At 47.0% G+C, this 19,265-nt stretch overlaps 1 pseudogene; it reads left to right on the top strand.

Annotated features, from left to right (window-relative positions):
• Window positions 1-7,420: 7,420 nt before the first annotated feature.
• LOC115313562 lies at window positions 7,421-8,572 on the top strand (annotated as a pseudogene).
• The last annotated feature ends 10,693 nt before the right edge of the window (window positions 8,573-19,265 follow it).

Genomic DNA, 19,265 nt, shown 5'->3' with positions numbered 1-19,265 from the left:
CACAGCGTCCACGCAAGCTGCTGTTGAAACTGCCGTGCAGCACCCCTTTTCGTCGCTCATGTCTCCTCTGCTTCAGAGACGTATATAGGGAGAGTTTAACCATTCGTTGGAATGTATACGAGGCAAATGAGGAAGCACCATTGGCCGAAGGTGGGCTGGGCATGTCCCAGAGCATTTTCAGAAATGCAAATATGGTCAGCCAGAAGCTGCGCATAATACCCTGGCGGTGGTTGCGAAAAGCAAAATTAATAAGTGCGTCGTGGTAACTCTCGGTGACTGGAAATATGGTGCACATGATGTTTTGATCACGGTCATGCAACATCATGGTGGAAGATACATAAAGATATAGAAGATATAAAAAGCATGCACGACCAACAGAACGATTGACATAATTCGAGCGCCGGGAATCTTCCGTGGAAGCGATCAGACTTTGTTTGAGCAAAACAGAAATCAAGTGGCACAATCGTTTCTTACGTCTTCTAGCATAACCATAATCGAAACATTGTTTGCACCATAACCATGAAGAGGTACATCATTTAACCCTTACGCACTTATTAAAACTGTTTCTCACCACCACGGCTAGGAGATTCTTTTCGGCTTCTGGTTGGCCAAGAGATCTTGTCAAGCCCTCTATTTGCGTCTCGGTGTTAGGCATCTGCATTGCCCTAACTTTGTTTGCGCTTTTTTCTCTGTTCTAAACTCCCAAACTTAATTCGAGCAACGGGCATCGATGACGACAGTCCCTCGGTCATCGGGACACCATTGCTCGGTTTTAGGGTACACGAATAACAACAGAAAGCGTTGAATACTGTCTGAGGACCTATGTATCTTGCACAGAATCCGGCAAGGTGAGTGCGGCTGTTTCTACATAACCCCATTCTCCGGTTGCAATGGTTAGCTTCTGTAAACTGAAAAGTCTTTTCTCCAACGCCATCCTCTCGACCGTGCTCGTAACATTTTGTGAATGGAGCGCACACCGAACTTAACGCTGTACCGTTGATGAACATGGGGTACGCTCGCAAGGTGCGTGCAAGTTTTCTCGAGATAATTGCTGTTTCAGGTTGTAACATTTTCTAACTGAATTTATCTTAATATTGATACTTCAAAGTGTTGACAGTGACTCAATTTTATCAACTACAACGCTGAGTTGAAGGCTCATTTCCGCCGCCGGGTGTGGCTGAAAATTGTCGAAAAGCTTGTTCTATTGGTCTTCCTGAATCACGAAATCCTGAGCAATACCAGAGAGCCACGAACCTATGTTGACCGTCACAATGCAACTAGATTCTTCTTATTTTAAAAATGAGTACATAATGTAGCCGGGAAGAAACCTTCCATTTCTGTTGCTAAAAGTTGAAATATGCTCATGCATCAATTTCGAATCGTTGAATCATTGACCCACTCGCTCCGGCAAAAGGCCCATCTCGGCTTTGCTGCTTCCAGCTGTTGACAAAAGACACACTCGTTGGCACGGGATCCTCAAATAAAACGTTTATAAACACCGATGTATGAGCATGTTTCTATGTTTATAAACAGTGATGCATGAGCATGTTTCAACTTTAAGCAACAGAAATTGAAGGTTTCTTTCCAGCTACATTGTGTACTAATTTTGAAAATAAGAAGAATCTAGTCGCATTGTGACGGTCAGCATGGGCTCATGGCTCTCTGGTATTGCGCAGGAGATTGGGATTCAGGCAAAGCAATGGAACTAACTTCTTGACAATTGCCAGCCACACCTGGCGACGAAAATCAGCCTTCAACTAAGTGCTGTAGATAATAAAATTGAGTCAATGTCACCACTTCGAAATATCTATATTAAAATAAATTCAGTTCCAAAATTTTACAAGCTGAAAGCAAATATCAGGAGAAAACTAGCACGCACCTTGCGAGCGCACCCCGTGTTCATCGACGGTCCAGCGTTAAATGTGATGTCCACTCCATTCACAAAATGTTCCGAGCACAGTCGAGAGGATGGCGTTAGGGAAAAGTCTTTTCGATTTAGGGACGCAAGCCACTACTGCCGGAAATCGGGGTCATGGGGAAAGCGATGGAGCTTAAAGACACTGCAGTCGCACTCGCCTTGCCGGATTTCGTGCAAGCTACACAGGCTCTCGGACAGTATTCGACGCATTCTGTCGTCATTCGTGCACCATATAACTGAGCAATGGTGTCTTGATGACCGGGGGACTGTTGCCATCCAAGCCCGTGGCTCTAATTAAGTTTGGGAGTTTAAAACAGAGAACAAAGCACGAACGAAGTTCGGGCAATGCCTACACCGAACACCGGCAAAGCCTCTCCTCTGGGGCTTTCACTGTCTTTAACGCTCCAGCAAGGGGGAAAGCGCCGGTAGCCCTTTTTCCTTTCATCTCTCACACACTTTTAGTAAAACAGTTTACACACGGTTCTGCTCTAGTTTAACCCCGTTAAACAAACTTCTTACCAAGCACCGGTGCACTGCGGAAAAGCAACACCAGCGGAAGCAAGCTCCACGGGTGTTGCTTCTCCGCAGTGCACCGGTGCTCCGAAAGAAGTGCGCTCAACGGTGCTGCGAAAACAAAAAGTATGAATTACTTGAAAACATCGTTCGAGTTAAGCGGCTTATGAATACATTGAAAACGTAGCGGGTCAACCAAAGTTTTGAAATATGTTTGACTTAACCAGAAGTATTAAATATCAGAGTTTGAAGTATCGTGAGCCTACTGTATATACTAAGGGAGATCTGGCTCAATCCAATGTGCTTAATATCACTGAATAGTTGTGCAATTTTAATTGGCTAGCTTTATTTCTCAAGCACTTGATATGTTCGGTATTCAAATCAATGCAAATTTTTACTTTGGTTCAATTTATGGAGGGTTTATTTTGTATGGCATGTTTAGTAGGAGCTAGGCTAGTTGGTAAGCACGTTGCTCACTTACTTTAACCATGCATGTCATATACAATTTGTTGCGATTGTGTATTGAGGGCAAATCCTCTTCTGCTCTTTATTTCAAGCTGCCCTTATATGCACCATGAAGATACCGAGGAGGTCTTCAATTGAATGACAACTTCAAGCACAAGCATGGAGGGGCGTCTAATGGCCAGCAGAAGGACAACTATAGTGTAAATTTTCTTCAAAGTTAAAGCAAGGCATGCCTTCTTCCAATAAAGGTATTGTGGCGAAGCTTCTTAATTGGTTCGTTTGTTGAGCTGTCATCTATAGCAACAGCTGAGCTCACACAAACACAATCCTGGCACTGAGAAGTACAGGTTATGTGCTCTTTCTCTTTTGCAAAACATGAACTTTTTGGCTGAGGATAAAAAATTATTCAAGTTCATATATTAAATGACGGAGCTATGAACTCTCCATACCAATCTACCCCAAAACTTTCATGTGACTTAGGCTTGCTTGAATATGGAAGCTTTTTACAATAAATAATGAAGCACTTGACCTTTACGTCTTTTTGAACTGGACTCTCCGTAAAAACAAGGCATATAATTTTGTAGAATCGCGAAATGTCTGTAGCCCACATTATGGACAGCTATCCATATGAAATCTGAAAGCTGTCCGCACTAAATAACGAAGGACTTTACCTTTCCGAATTATATAAGGCCAAAGCTACGAGTCATGCGCACCAGTCCTGCACCTCCGATACGTCAGGTGACACCACTGGCAGATCTAGAGCTCTGCCAGGTGAGTCGCCTGATGTATCGGAGGCGCAGGCGGTACGGATGGCTCGAGGCTTTCGCCTTATAAGGCGGAAAGGTATAGTCCTTCGGTATTTAGTGCGGACAGCTTTCACATTTCCTACGGATAGCTGTCCGTAATGTGGGCTACAGACAATCCGTCGTTCTACGAAATTATATGCCTTGTTTTTACGGACGGTCCAGTTTCTAGATTACGGTAAACCATACCGGCAATATTGAACCGGCAACTTTTACCCGTAAAATGGAAAACGGATAACTTTCTGTAAAGTGAACTACGGACGTTTCGTCATTTTACGACATTATATGCCTTGTTTTTACAGACAGTCCCGTTTTTAGATTACGGCAAACCATACCGGCAATATTGAACCGGCAACTTTTGCCCGTAAAATGGGGTGAAAATTTTTTACAGTGTGGAAAGCAAGCGCGATAACCGTTAGGCCACGCGCGCGCTGCCTACTTGGCCAGCTGCGCGCGCGGCTGTGAAGTTCATCGTTCATGGCCCAGCTGACGCAAGAAATCCTTCGTCTCAGCCACACCAGCCATCGCCGCACAACGGCGTACCACCCGCTGACCAATGGGCTGACGGAGAGACTCTACAAGACCATCGCCGACATGATCTCCATGTACGTCGACGTGGAGCACAAGACATGGGACGAGGTGTTGCCGTACGTGACATTTGCCTACAACACGGCCGTACAAGAGACCACCGGAGTGACACCCTTTCAACTGGTGCATGGGCGCAAGGTAACGACAATGCTGGACGCTATGTTACCCCACGAACCGGCTGTCGACGCAAGCGATGACGCCCAGGTGGTTCCCCAAAGGGCAGAAGTCCGTCAGCTCGCCAGATTCCGTATTGAGGCTCATCAACGCGTCGACACTGGCCGCTACAACCTTCGTCGTCGGGACGTCCACTTCCAGCCCGGAGACAGGGTGTTGGTGTGGACACCGATTCGCCGCCGCGGTCTCAGCGAGAAACTCCTGTAACGTTACTTTGGACCCTACAAAGTGCTTCGTCGACTCGGGGATCTGAACTACGAGGTGATGCCCGACGGAACGACTTCGTCACGCCGCCCCCCCACGACCGGAAGTCGTCCACGTCGTGCGACTGAAGCCGTACTAAGCTCGATAGGACTGTGGACCTTGTGTGTTCCAAATGACTCTTTAGTTTACCGTTCTTTTTATTTGTTTTGTTTTGTTTTTGGGTTGCATCGGGACGATGCACTTTTTAAAGCGGGGAGTAGTGCCGCGCGCGCAGGTGGCCAAGTAGGCAGCGCGCGCGTGGCCTAACGGTTATCGCGCTTGCTTTCCACGCTGAAAGCCAGGGTTCGATTCCTGGCCGCGGAGGCACATTTTTGTTGACTCTGTAAAGCAATGTTCTGGTAAATTTGAGAACCATGTTGCTTGATCTAGGTAAGAATGTTCTACACGCCGAACCTTCTACGCCGATTATTCCAGAAGCCCACACGTGTACATAAGGGGCTCCGGGTGGGGATCTGCATTCAGTTTTCGCCCCAGCGTTCGACTCTGCTGCTTCGCCGACTTCGACGCCCGCGACGCTCTGTTATTATCTTTTGTACCCTTTTAGTTTTGGCACAAGTTCACCACATTAAACGTTTATTTCTTCCTGTTTATTTATTGGTTTTTGGTCACCACCCGTGACAATATGCATATCATACATATAAAATATGAAATGGTTACTGATCATATGACTCCAGCCACTCATCGTCCTAATGACAGAAGTGCCCCGAACGAAAAATCCATCAATGTAACCCTGTTTGGCAGTTAATGTTTTCTAGTGGCCGCTGGCTTTGCCTGACTGTACGTCAAGCATGTCTGATAGGCTAAAAAGTTACTCTGGCCGACAGTCTAACTCCACTCAGACTCCGCTTGTCGCTTGTTTGGTGGGTGGTGGCAGTCGGTCGCCGCGAAATGCCGTCAAGGTTTCTTGGCGGCGATTCTGATTGTACATCGATTGTTTCCGACGGTACTTACTGTACGTCAAAAAGCTTTGACGTGCAGACAGACGTACGGTCAAAGGACGTAAAGTTTGTTCGGATACCACTATTTCGTCAAATCTATAAATACGAAAAAAAATCTATGCACGAGAAAACAATTTCGGGACGTGAACCGATAAAACCGCTGATGTTAGAGATATGGCAAGCAGGGCACCCGACAACCCTGATCAGAAGCCCGCCGAAACGCCAAACACGCCAGTTTCTACTTTCGCTTCGCTCATAGAGGCTTCGCCGAGCTTCCATGAACGATCGCTCTCGACTCGTTTTGTTTGCCCGCTTGCTCCAACCTGTCGATCCTGCCCGGGCTCTGCAATGTCTTTTGTTTTAGTAAAACTTCTCCTCGACAAGACCCAGTCTGTCGTGAGTTCCGACTATGCAAGAAACTTTAGCGGTGTAGTTGAAGACGATAAGGTGTACCAGGTGTGCTGGGCCAGAGACGCGCGAACAAAAGGAGGGTTCTACGACGCGGAATTACTCTATATGGCAGGTGAGTAGAACTTAAGTACGGCGATTGATGTACGAGTGCTTTGCATAACATGCTCAAGGCTGAACGGCAAATGGAGCCGAACCATTCTTTAGAGCGATGCACTCATTGTCGGAACCTCGCGCTGCAATACTGAAATGCTCTTGACTCGGTCCGAGAGATTTAGGCTAGAAAGTTTATACCTTTCTATCTGGTGTAGGCTATTGACCTTACCGCAGTGTCGCAGCTCATTATTATTGTTTCATGAAGAGCACAGACAGAAATCATTCGCGTGCGTAGTTCAGATATCTCTGCTGCTCGCGTTCGTCCATGGAAGCCAGGGCTGTCTGTCGTAGCATGCATGCTTGCTCTCTAGCTTCAACGGAGTCACATACGTTTTGTGAATTAAAGTGTTTACGGTCGTCCCAAAATGTTCAGACATCGAGGGCGTTTCTCTAAAACATGCTTAGGGTGCATGTGGGCCCGCTTGTAAACGAATGTCCTTTTTGCCAGAAATACGCAAATTTCAAAAGTGAAAAAAATGAGGACTGGTGCACACTTTACCTGATTTTTGATGTCATGAATTACATTCATTTTAGGGACTTGTGAGCCATTTCATAGCCATGCAAGATGGCACCTCGGTTTGTGAACCGTTTCATAGCCATCCGAGATGGCCACCTCGGAATGGGAGCTTTTATATAAATGCTGCCCTTGTTAATGAAATTCCCTTGGCAGTGGCAGTCAGAAGTCATCTGATGGACCATCAGGACACGTTCCACCTGGGCTCTTGACTGGCAGTCAGTGTCCCAAATTACGTATCTTGATAGAATTTTCAATAGGGGTGACACATCGCAAGCACATTTTAACGCACAATATATTTTATCAGCCGTTTTTTTTTAGCGTGAGCTACACTGGCCGAGGTTGAGCATTTTCGCGTGGCTCCTGGAGAGCCGTGCTGCGCATGCGAAAGGAGCAGTGACGTCACACGGCGCACAGCATGCGCCCCGAAGCCACCGTCGCCGCGCGCTCCACCGCCGCCGCGCGCGCCTTGCCGGTCTGCGCATTCCAGAGGCGTGACGTCATAGCCGCGGCAGACGCACTGGCGCCGCCGCGTGCCAAGCTCTGCGCCTCCGTTGCGCAGTAACCAAGTCTGACGCTGCACCGGAGCCGCTTTATAGCGCCTCTCATTTCGTGCGCATGCTCAGAGGTATCAGTGGGGGTATACATATAGCGGGGCGTTTGCCAGTGTGGTATAGCCATGGAGAAGGAGAGCGAAATCACTGCTCAGCGGCGCAGAAGAGCGGAGAAGCTTAACTCATCGGGTCCCGACGTAGTTGCCTGGCAATTAGCAGTTAAGCGTAGGAAGAACGAACTGAAGAAGGCTAAACGTGCTGCGGAGACGCCGGAGCAAAGGTAGAAACGTCTAGCAAAGCGGCGTCCCCAGGAGAGTGAGCGACGTGCCCGACCATCTCAGCAGCAACAACAACAAGACGCTGTCGATAACGTCAAAGCTCGACGATTGCCTGACTATACGGTGAAACGTAGCGAAAGCGCCAGTACGACTCGGACCTTCGAGATGGACTTCGTAAACAACCCGTTTGGATATGTGTGCGACGTGTGTGAAAGACTGTGGCACATGAAAGACTTGATGGTGGTAAGTAGTGCCATGCGTGAAACGCTGAGTTTAGCGGCGCCGCCTGAGTGGGGTGAAACCGTGGCGCTTGTTTGTACAACGTGCAAGAACTTGAAGATTCCTCTCGTTAGCGTTACCAATGGGTATCGTTTCCCGCCCACGCCACCAGGTCTACCGGTTCTAAACGGTGTGGATAAACGTTTACTTTCGCCGCGGATTCCGTTCGTTCGGATCCGTCGTTTAATGAACAGGAGAAATGGTTAGTTTGGCATTAAGGGACCCGCGGTGAACGTGCCGGTAGACACGGAGGAGGTGCTAAAGTAGTTGCCTCGCAGCTTGGAAGATGATAAGTGCATAGTGGTCAACATAAAGAGGAGAATGTTTGCCAAGACTACCTATCTGTCGGACATGGTTTCTCGCGATGTGCTTGGACCATGGGTTGAGGTACCGAGAGACTCGCCACTGTATAAATACTACGGCATAAACATTGACCACGGACGTTAAGAGAGGCTGTATCGGGAAGCCGTCGCGCCAGACGAAGACGTTAAGGTGGAGGCTTGTCCGGATCTCGCCGATTTAGATGATCCGATGAATGTTTCCACAGCTTTGACATTGGACCAGCAATGTTTGGTGTACGATGAAGATGCGGTCTTAACCATGGCACCGGGAAAGGGCAAGAGACCTGTCAGCATCTTTTATGATACCCAGGCTGAGGAGCTGTCTTTCCCCCAGATATGCTTGGATCATACCACGTGGTGGAAAGTTTCAAGCGCATAGAGTTTCAGCATAGGGTAGCCCCCATGCTTATCTGCTCTTGTGACTGAATCAAGCTCCGGATGAGGAGGTGCAAAACGACTTCATGGTCGTTTTCCAGTAACACCAGCACACACACACGTGTTATAAAGGTGGTCGTAAGAAGTGCAGGTTCCATGGTCCGCTCTGGCCGATGCCGAGGACTAAAGTGCTTACTCCGCTACAGGCCCCTGCCGACGACGACGAAGCATAGAGTAATATAGTGGAACGTAAAGAGTGGCCACTCGAACCCTATCGCGGTCCAGGAAGTAGGTTTCACGGCAGCCGCCAGCTGGCGCCAAGGTGCCGAATTATTTATACATTTCTTATATTTTCACCGTTCATAAATTGTTCTATCTTAATTTAAAATATATTAAAATTATTAGTAGCTTCGAAGGTTAGAGAAAAATATTCCAATAATTGCGACTTCCGCTTGGGCAAAACGCCGCCATAACGGCAGCCTGGGTGTTGGGCTCCGCGGCTCGGGCGGTCTGCCGCTGTTCCTGTCGTCACGTGGATTTCTCGGTGTTCGCTTCGTGGAAAAGGTGAGCCATTTCAAAACACTGTTACGCAACCACTTGAGGAGTGTTTCAGGGGTCTGTTGGGCGTCAGCGTCTTTCGGGCTTGCCGCTTTTCTCTGTAACATAGCGTGAAATGCAGCAGGGCAGAAGCGTCGGACGCTGCAAACACGTACGCGTTGTCTTCAGCGACGCTGATTCCAGCTTTCACTTCTCAATCGCGCGTGCATTACATGCTCATTTAAAGCGTCGAGCTCTCTCTCTAGTAATTGTTTCCTCCCTGGCACTTACGGTGAAATGGAGCACACAGTTTCTGCGGGGGCCGAGACTCGGTGCCGCCAAAGAGAGGTCCTGAGACACTTCGCACAATGTGGTGTGGTTTCACCCACTCGCACGGGTTTTTCGCTCTTTGCGTGAGGTTTCCTTCTTATTAATGTTGAAATTACATGCCGCAGCACCATGCTTTTAATTTGATCTGGTCGAGAAGAGCCTGCTCAGAGAAGTTAAATCACAGGTGAGCAAGGCATCCGATCATCTGCGTAATTTGGTGCACCCTGCGCGCTGGTGTAGGCTGGAGTACCATAGGGAACCATAGTATCATAAGGCGCCGAAGCATTGGCTTCACGTCGTCCAAGTAGGTCTAGACTAATATGCAATTCATCTTTTTATTTAACGGCGCTGTTCGTGCACCGTGCTTACCTCGTGATTTATACAGTACGAACTTGACCTTGTGTTTTGTATATTAGTACAGTTTATTGTGTCATGACCAGCTCCCTTTTCGCAGGCATATCGAAATCTCACGGCGCCAATTCTGTAAATTTTCTTCTGCAGCGCATGCCATCGAAATGCCCAGCTACGGTAGCTACTGCTGCGTAGCGTGGTGCGGTAACAAGAGAAGAACGTGCAAGAAACCGGGAACAAAGTTTTTCCGGGTTCCGCGGGACAGCAAGTAGCCATTGTTTCCATCTGTCTTTGTTTTAAAAACTTACTGGATGACTGTTCAGCTGTCAAAGCGAAAAAACAGAAAGTTTGTTTCTTCAAACCTAGTTTCAAAGCTGTAGTAAGGGGAAAACTTGGGCGAGTTCTTTTGCATATTGATGATTAAAAACAGTGCAGGCGAGACGAAGGACCAGAGCTCTGGAGTACTCGCAGAACCTTTGCTCAAACTGCACTAAGGTGGTTAAGTAACACTGTCACTTACCAGCCGTAGAACTGTTATGTATTTCATTTTTCTTAAAACTGTACTTCGTAATCTCATACATAGCCTGTACTTATGAGAAACTAATGTATAGAACACTACCGTGTGTTTGCCTTCATATCAGCACAGACGTAACACTTCACTGAATATATCATGAACAAAAATAGTTGTCATTGAAAATTTCTGTTCTTTTTGTGACATCCTGTAACTTTGAATGAACAAATAAAATTATATATCTGTGATGAAGGAACAGAGGCATTCCTGCTAAACAGCGATGGCCTATGTATTAACCGCCTCTGGCACTTTAATGTCCAAGTCATCTTCAGGCATTTATATACCTGTACTACATGTCACAGGTCTAAAGCGTAGGTCGAGTACGCCAAGAGACATGACCTCATGGACAAACCGGCGGCGCGCCTATATGCAAGCTACTACGTGGGCAGCGACCACTTCACTGTACACGACTTCATGGACCCTGGACGAACGAGGCTCACAAAAACAGCAGTGCCCAGTGTTCGTCCACTAGAACACTGGCAGTCTGTGATATGTCGTGGTAATGCTTTATTCACTTCCCGATGTATGCAAAATATACAAGTAGAAAAACTTGATTTGATTGTAGCTCTACTTTTACTGCTTCATAAGCTCTGACATTGCTCTTATTTCTATCTAGCATCATTGGTATGGTCACGTTTAGGCGATGCTGTCATGTTTGCGCATCTGCATCAAAATAGCGTGTGTTTACTTAGTCTCAGTATCATTGGTTTGGAGCTTCATTAGCTCCGAACCTTCCCGTAATCTAGAAATGTTTTGTTTCAATGTCCAGAACGTGTTGACTGCTGTGTTACACCCCCAACACTGCTGCTGTCGTGTCCAACATTTTGTTAATTGCAGGTGACTTCATCTTGTTTCTAATAGCAAAATTTTTGCATACCTCGTGGAGGCCAGCACCTCGCACAGCACGCCTTCGGACAGCCAGCCGGTAACCCTGTCCAGGGCAGCTCATGGTGAGGAAGCAACTCTGTTTGAAGCAACAACTTGTTTCTGATAACAAACTTCTTGCAGATCTCGTGCAGGCCAGTGCCTCGTACGGAGCGCTTTCAGACCTCAGCCCAGTGACACCAATCTCCACTGCCAGCTCTGAATCAGCCGAGGCTTGTGTCTAATTTTCTTTGCTTTTATGGATGCCTCTATGCTTTTCATCAGTAAGATTCTTCTGTGCAAATGGGAAGTTGGTGTTGCTTCTGGATATCTTTAGTTAACAGGCATTAATGAAGTAAAAGTTTAAGACTAAAAAAATATAAGGTGGTGTTGATATTTCACATTATATAAATATAATGCAGAGTTGAGTGTACAAGCTCAACTCTATGGCCACATATATTGCTTGTCAGCTGGATAACATTCTGTTTCTTGGTTCTAGCTATTTCACGCGCTTCCACGACCAGTTTCCGCAAGTCAGCAGTGAGACCTAAGGACGTCATAAAGCGTCTTTAAGCCAAGGTCTCGCTCTACAGGAAGGCCGCCACAAGACTGCGGAAGCAAGAGCAGAAGGTGCCTCAGACAGCTACGGAAGCCCTCGCCATGATTTGCCCTCATGTCACTGAGGAGGTATTCCAGCTGGTGTCAAGTCATGTGAAACTGAGGTCGAAGGGCTGGGGAAAGAGATTTCCGCTGTGGCTAAAAACGTTTGCCTTGCACTTAAACTTTTGTGGGCCGCAAGCGTACCGATTTTTGTCCGCACATTTCACTCTGCCTTCTCGGCGCTCCCTGAGAAGGTGGCTGTGTAATATCAAAATGACACCCGGAATTATTCCAGGAATTATTTCGTCTATCTCGACCAAGACGCAGTCGTGGAATGAACGGGACCGAGTCTGTACCCTCGTCTTTGACGAGATGGTCCTAAAAAAGTGCTTGGCCTATGATGTAACTCAGGATGTCGTTCGAGGATTTACGGACGATGGCATCGAACGCACTTCCACAATCGCAGACCGAGCCTTGGTTGTCCTACTCTCTGGTATCTCTAAGAGTTGGGTTCAGCCTGTCGCCTACACTATTGGGCATCCATCGACGCCATCAACCGTACTCCGTAACTTGCTGACATCGCTGATCGAACAGCTAAAGGACATCAGAATTACTGTAAAGGCTGTCACATGCGACCAAGGGGCCTCCAACGTCAGTTTGGCAAATCACTTGGGTGTGTCGGTCAGTCAGCCATATTTTGCTGTAAAAAATGAACGTGTTTACTTCATTTTCGACGTTCCAGACCTGATAAAAACAACTCGCAACAATGTGCAAGCGCACAGGCTTCACATCGAAAATGAAGTTGTGGATTAGTCGTACATAGTGCAGTTATACCATTCAACATATGAGATGCGGTTGCGATTGGCACCAAAGCTGACTGACCGGCACATTTACCAAAAGCCTTTTAATAACATGAAAGTCAAACGGGCCACACAGGTTCTGAGCGCCTCGGTATGCGTCGCACTGTTGTCTCTTGTGTACGCAAAAGAACTTCCAGAGGCAGCCATGTCTACGGCATACTTTTGCGATTGGATGGACAAGGTTTTTGACTGTTTAAACAGTTCGAGGTGCAAAGAAAAAACAGAGCAAAAATTGCGACATGGAATTCGGACGGGAAATTTGGAGTTAGTTGAGCTTCTTTAGAAGCAGCTTTCTTGGATTGCAGTGTGGAGGTTTGAGGGGAGAAGCCAGCCACAAACCATCATAGGCTGGCAAGTCACTATTAAAGCCATTCTGCTGCTCTGGGAAGATGTTTCTCATAACTATGACTTCCAGTTTCTGCTGACCCGGCGCCTTCAGCAAGATCCGCTTAAAAACATGTTTGGGCGTATTAGGCAGAAGCAAGGCTGCAATACAAATCTCGATGTGTCTCAGTTCACTTCTGGGCTGAAGCACATTGGGATTCAGATGCTTTTCAAGCTTCCAGATAAGGGTAATGTTGAAGACGATGGGTCTGGGCTTCTTCAGGAATTGTCGCCATTTTCGCTTCAAAGTGAATTGCTTGCAGACATTGTTGATTGTGTACCGCCTAATAACTTTCCTCCGCTAGACAACATTGCGGAACTGGCGGCACATGACGACTCGCACATCATTGATAGATCTGCAACATACTATGTCGCGGGATTTTTGATAAAACGTTTTGCTGAGAAGACTGCGCCAGGTTGTTCATGTTCAGAATTGCTGAAGAATGAGCATGACACCCTGTACGGTCCTCATCAGTATTTTACCATGCTTAAAGCGTACCACATCCCGAGCAAGCTTTTTTGGAAACCTGACCGTGCCATCGGAAGCTGCCTTCAGATACATCCAGCAGCTTGAGTTGCACTTCCTTTCTGTCATTGAAAGAGTGGCGCATCTTCGTAATGTCTGTGGTGTTTTGTATGCCAAACTCGTGGACGTTAGCAGTTTTATGTTTTGCACTAAGGAGTGCCATACAAAGTTTTTAAATATGTTTTGCAGAGTACGTCTCGGCTGGCATATGCGCTTGATTAACCGGAATTCACACAGTTTGGCTCCAAACTTGCGTCTCTGGGGCACAACTGGTGAAGTTTAAAGGGTAGCATAAATTTAAACATGCGTTTAGCATTAATTTTGCATTTTATTACATGTCTGTTACAGGTGCGAAGAAAGTTTTATTTGTGCAGTGCAAACCGAGTGTCAAGCATTTTTGGTATTACTTTTTTAAGGCTGGGTCGCAGGCCACCGGGCTACATTGGTGAATGTCTAATTTCAAAATCATTTGTCTTTGTATTTTTATGTATGGCCATGTTGAATGGGAGAGTTGTCATTTTTCTATTATGCATAGTCCTGTCCATTGGTCACGCAACTTAGGTGTCATTGGGCCTTTCCTGGTCCTGTTCACGATTGCTGGTTTAGTTTGATGTGCAGCTTGTACATAGGCAAGAAGAGTCATATTGTTTGGACAAGAGCCGCGGGCTAGTCATGTTTTGAATTGCAATTCTATGTTGTGGGGGCAATCTGCAGGTATGGAATATACAAGGATTTGTTTTTGCAAGTTTGTTCCTTATGATAGATTCGACGGAATTTGTGGATAACAGTTTGTTAAATAATGTTTTGTTATGCTAAGAGTCTTTTTGTGCCCTAATAATTGATACTAGAAGTTTTTGTGCGCTAACAAGGCAGGAAGTTTACACGGCGAGCTACTTAGGAGAATATGTTTGTGTGGGCACACAAACAAATTTGTGTGGACTCTGAAGACTATACCACTACCCTGTGTGTGGACTATAGTCCGGAAAATACGTTACTTGACAGAACGGTGCACACTGCACGCTGAGCATTTCCAGGTATAATTTGTAATGACCAGGTTGCAGGCCACCAGTCGACCAGTCTTTACTAGCGACTGCAGAACCACTTGATGTGTGTTTTTTTCTAGTGTGTACGTGTTGAATGTTTCTTTATGGGTATGGATCTTCGCATTGGGTCACCCGGCTTTGGTGTCAGTTGTGAACTTTTAGATGTTTCCTCCCTCAAACCTGTACAAAAAGGCTGATGAGGTTTTTCTGAAAAATATTCTTTGTAACACGTCCCGAAACAATTAGGTGCAAAAATAATTTTCACGGTCTTTTGTTTATTTGTTTATGGTTATCTTCGTGGCCAAAATAAAAATTTTAATATTTGTTAATTGCTGAGTTCTGTTGGTTGTCCTGTTTTTCCTGTTCCGTGACATAGTTTTATATTTCATATTGGGATTGTACATGGTTACCTCGTTACCTGTCTGTCCTGAAATCGTAAATGAATTTAACCGTGCTTTTGAGTTGTTGAATACACAGCTCAAACGCCCAAGTAAATTCTAAATTAGCAACTGTAACAAAAATTAAAATTGGAATTAAACTTGAGGAAGAAACCGAGAAGGACGGACAACCATAGTTGGAAGTTTGTGAAACAGGGTGTCCGTCCTTCTTGTTTTGTTCCTGAAGTTTAATTATCTCTTACCAACCCGCTCATTCTGGCCTTAAAATTGTGGTTAGTCCCGACAGCCTAGGTGGCGCAAGCTACCGCTCAATACAGTTGGGAGCACTAATATTAGTTATCCATCCATTTGACTAATAGTATTCTGTGACTCTATCCATGTTGAAAACCGAAACCGAAAGCATCCAAATAGGAAGTCGAGAAACATTTCACGGCGGCCGCTAGGAGCGCTGGTAGTCGAGTGGGCCGCTTGGGTCTATTGAAGTGGCCACTCTTTACGTTCTGCTATATTACTCTATGGACGAAGCCGGTTAGAAATGATATCGCTTCCTGCAGAAGACTCATGATGCGTTCCATAGTGCTCTCGACGCCACTGCCTATCAGTCCTTCGCTGAAATGCTTCAACATCAGGGCATACGTGGATTTGACGAGTATGAGGAGGTGATTCGCAGTAGACTGGCCAGGCCTACGCTGCTGCTTAATAGGGATATGGATCAGACGAATGTCAACCCCTTTAGCCCTGGGATAGCCTCAGTGCTGAAGTTTAACACAGACCTCCAAGTAATTCTTGACGTTTATGCCTGTGCGTCTTACGTGGTGGAATACGTGAACATGGCCAACCGTGGCGTCTCCAACTTGGGCAGAACCATTAAAGTTTTAATCGAAGAGGACCCATCGGCCCAGCTGTCGTTTGAAAACGCTATGCGACAGCTAGGGGTGAAGATGCTGAATGGAATTGAGATATCGGCCCAAGAGGCTGCCTGGTTTCTCCTGCGGTTTGACATGTGTATCACTAGCCGAGATGTCATTTACGTTAACACCCAATGGCCAGAAGAACGCCATCGGAGCCGCAAGACGAAGGCAGTGTTGGAGGAACACGGAGTATTGCCCGCGAGTTGTGACATTTGGCACAAGACACCGATTGAGCGGTACGAAGACCGTCCAGCCGAAATGGAGGTGGTGACGTTCGCCGAATTTATGGTTGAGTACAATCCGAGTAGATTGAAGAAGCGTCGGAAGGCAGCCGTGCTCAGGTGCCGAAACTACAGCATTGACGATGTGGTAAACTATAAGAGAGAACAGGTCATGCTGTACGTGCCGTTTCGCAAGGAATTCGACATTCTGGATAGTAATGCCTTTGAGAAAATTTTTTGACGATACCAAAGAAGCCAATATAAGAATCAAGCAGATGTACTCTGGTGGTGTAACCGTTCCGGAGTAGATTTCTACTTGCGAGGTGGTTGGCCGTTCGGAAGCAAGTCAAACAGAAGAAGTGGAACAACCTGAAGAGAGGCCGTGTGCAGTGCCGACCTTGGTGGACATGAACAATAATTTCGACTTGGTTCCTGACGAAGCGACGACGAAGACGCTGCAGAATGAGGTTGCAGCCACGTGCCCGGGAGTCCGCCGTAGAGACGACGTTATGCCGTGAAGCGATTTCTACGCGCACATGAAACTGCTTAACGAACGGCAGGCATCGTTGATACGGGAAGGGAAGTGATACATCGCGTGACTGACCAGGCGGCTAAACCGCTGCAAGTCTTCTTTACCGGGCCTGCTGGCTGTGTTAAGACCTTTACGTTGCGCCTCATCATGGACGTTTACAACCGTTACTCTCGTTATCGTACCATTTCGTATGGGAATTCCCAGGAAAACAGTGCGATGAATGCGTATGTGGCCTTAGCAACAGCCGGTAAAGCAGCCGTTGCGTTGAACGGAGTAACCATACATTCGGCATTCAAGGCCGTTATAACCAACAGGACAGAGGACCGGTGACTTTCATGGAGTGATTTGAATAAGTTTCGGATGCTGTATCACGACGTGAAGTGCATCACTGTGGATGAGGTGAGCACGCTGTCGTCGGAGCTTCTCAGAGTAGTGGACATGCGCTTGAGATAAATCAGGGCTTCGAAGATGACGGAGCCCTTCGGAGGGTTCTTCTGCGGGGGCCTTAGGCAGCTCCCTCCAGTGCGAGCAAGTGAGGTATACAAGAGACCGCGGGGCCACTGAAGCGTCTACAATACGTCCATGCTTCTGTGGCACCATCTCTCATACTTCCCTTTAAGTGAAGTGGTTAGACAGAGTGATGCTAGTTTCTCGGGTCTCCTCACCAAGATAGGCGACGGAAAGGAGTTGAACGGCGACGAGATTCCTGTGCTTACAAATCGTTTCGTCACTCGTGAACAGGCTGCTGTACAGTGCCCCATGGCAGTCCGTCTCTTCTTTAGTAACAAGGACGTGGACGCCTATAATAGAATGGTTGCTGAGTCTTGTGAGTACAAGCATGACAGCGCCGATGGCCAGTCATACGGGGTGACTGGCCATCGGAGCACATAAGAGGAACTTGAGGCCCTCGCGAGAATCGAAGACCTCAGTCGTGTATAGGGTGGCAACTTGCTATCTGTGGTGACGTTCTGTACGAAACGGCCGTATATGCTGCTGAAGAACATTGATGTCACGGATAGCTTTGTCAACGGCATGGTCGGTACGCTGATGGAGGTTGAGCTTAACGTTGACGGTACGCCTAAGATAGCTTGGCTGCAATGTCCCAGTGGTGTGGGAACGTTAACCAAGGCCAAAGTGAGCTACCGTTCGGGCGTGAGGCGGTATGCACAATGGGCTCCGATCGAGCCCATCACCATGCCATTCGCCATGAAGGGAAAAGGCTTGAGGCATGTATCGGTGCCGAGAAACCAGTTTCCTCTCGTTACAGCAAGCGCCATGACGATACACAAGTCGCAAGTGGTACCTTCGACACTGTGATATAAAACTATGCTAAGACGCACCCTCAAAAGCTGGTCTAGGTTGCCCTTAGTCGTGTCACTACCCTCCAGGGTTTGTATCTGACCAACGTGGAGGAAGACCACAGATTCTACCACCATCTTAGCAATCCAGATGAGGCTTTGGTCTCAGAGTTTGTGCGCATAAACAAGCACGGCCTGGACACAGAATATGCTCGCTGTAGAGCGCTGATGACAAACCCCGCCACGGTCTACACAATGGCCCTGCTCAATGTCCAATCGTTGATTTGCCATATGGCGTACGTTTGTGGTGACCGTCTCTTGACCAGTGTTGATGTTCTCCTCTTTGCAGAGGTTGGTGTTGCCACGGGATCACAATCTGTCAGAATCCCCGAGTTTAGCATGGTTGCTTATGCCAGTCGTGCTGAAGCTACCAGAAGCTCGGGAGTTTGTATCTATGTGAGAAATGGGATTGCTGCCAGTGGAACTGCCAAACGTAGCGGTGCCCAAGGCTGAAGCATGAAGCCTGTGCCGTTCAGCTTAACGAAAGTGGTGTGGTCATCGAAGCCGTGTACGTGTCGCCGAACAATTCAGTTAAAGACACTATAGACGTAGTGGCCACGTCTATACCTAGTCGTGCGGCAAGCGAACTGTGTGTGGTGGCTGGTGACCTCAATCGTGCTCCAGACTCTCTTGGGGTTCATTTGAAGGACATGTTTAACCTAGACTTAGCCAGTGTTCAAACTGTACAGAGGACCCAATGGGGAACCATCATTGATCTTGTGTATCAGAGAGAGACAATCGATTCCAAGTACTGCGTTGGGGCCATAGAGACGGCAGCATGTTACTACACTGACCACCGAGCCGCCTTTGTGGCAATAAAAAAGCAAAGAGACGTTGAGGGAAAAAATAAATATACATGTGTCACAGGATGCGTATACCGTGTGTGAGTCATTGAAGCAGCAGTATGCATGATAATCAAGCTAATCCGAGAGAACCAGGAAAGCTAAGAATAACCTAAGCTCACGCCACGTATATCCTGGCATGGCCAAGCTAAGCCACAGCAATTTTTTTATGAATATTTGTAAGAGTTAATTGTAACGCCGGACTGTAACAAAAAAACTACTCCAAAATGCGTTACGGTCATAAGGAACCATGGAAAAAAGTCAAAGGAAGGAAATTTCCGGCAATATTTGAAGCCACCCAAGCAGCGCAGATTTGACCAATCGTTGATCAATGGTTTGCAATGGTCTTTTGGTCGGTGGCCACACTGT

Source organism: Ixodes scapularis, unplaced genomic scaffold (assembly GCF_016920785.2).
Source record: "Ixodes scapularis isolate PalLabHiFi unplaced genomic scaffold, ASM1692078v2 PGA_scaffold4__175_contigs__length_147842914, whole genome shotgun sequence".
NCBI classification, from domain to species: Eukaryota; Metazoa; Arthropoda; class Arachnida; order Ixodida; family Ixodidae; genus Ixodes; species Ixodes scapularis.
This window is presented reverse-complemented; position numbering and strand designations above follow the sequence as displayed.